The sequence below is a fragment of the Pteropus medius genome, unplaced genomic scaffold (assembly GCF_902729225.1).
Source record: "Pteropus medius unplaced genomic scaffold, Ma_sr-lr_union100, whole genome shotgun sequence".
Classification (NCBI taxonomy): Eukaryota; Metazoa; Chordata; class Mammalia; order Chiroptera; family Pteropodidae; genus Pteropus; species Pteropus medius.
In genome coordinates this window covers 2,564,992-2,565,987 of record NW_024351546.1, presented here as the reverse complement: position 1 = coordinate 2,565,987, position 996 = coordinate 2,564,992, and positions in this window count along the sequence as shown.

The following is a 996-nucleotide window of genomic DNA, read 5'->3' as shown; positions in this document are numbered from 1 at the left end:
CAGGGACCACTCTCTAGACCTACAGGATCTAATCTCTTCCCCTCCTGTGCTTTGAGCCTCCTCCTAGTGCAGAAGAGGTTCCCCATGACGTGGGCCAGGGGCGGGGTCTCAGCCCAGGACCCTCCCTCTCCTTCCCCTAATTCCTGCCTCCCCTGTCCCCTCATCCACTTTGCCTTCTGTCTATATTTCTGTTCCCTGTAAATGCTGTGCACGCGCGCGCGCGCACACACACACACACACACACACCCTGTTTGGACGAGCACAGCCCGGCATCGGCAGGCCTGGACATTCCCCACCGCTCACAGGGCAGCTCTCTCTCTTTCACACTTGACTTTTTCCCTTGAGAGGAGGAGCCCTGGGGGCTACATCAAGATCTCCTGTCACAAGGATGTCACCCCCACTGTGCTTCGGAACACCTGTGGAACTTCATAAAAATTGTGAGCACTCCGCTTCCTGTGTGCAGGGAGGGTCTGCAGATCCTGTTCAAATGCAGATTATGACTTGGAAGGTGTGCAGTGAACCCCACAGTCTGCATCCAACAAGCTCTCAGGGGAGGCTGATCATACCGGCCTGCAGAGCACACTTTCAATGACAAGGCTGATGGGGACTCCTGTCCCCTAAGAAGACAACTCACCCACTCACCCTAGTGCTGGTCTCTGTGTCCTGGCCTTGGGTCCATCAACACCCCACAGAGAGCCCAGGGGTCCCTCAACCTGGGGGATTCTTTCTGTTCGTGACACAGAAACCCAGCTGGGTACTGGGGTCTCCCCCTGTTCTCAAATGCTCTGGGGAGGTTGGATTTCCTCAAAGCAGGAAGGTCACAGAGATGACATTGGAGTGAGAAAGGGGCAAGCTGGGTGGTGACTGGTGAGGGGACCCACCTTCCATCTCCAGCGTCAGCAGCCTGGCCTCTGCTTCCAAGGGCAGAGACCCAGAGCCGGGTGTCTCAGAAGGAGTGACAGTTCCTGTGTGAAGGGGAGGTGACCTGTGTGTCCT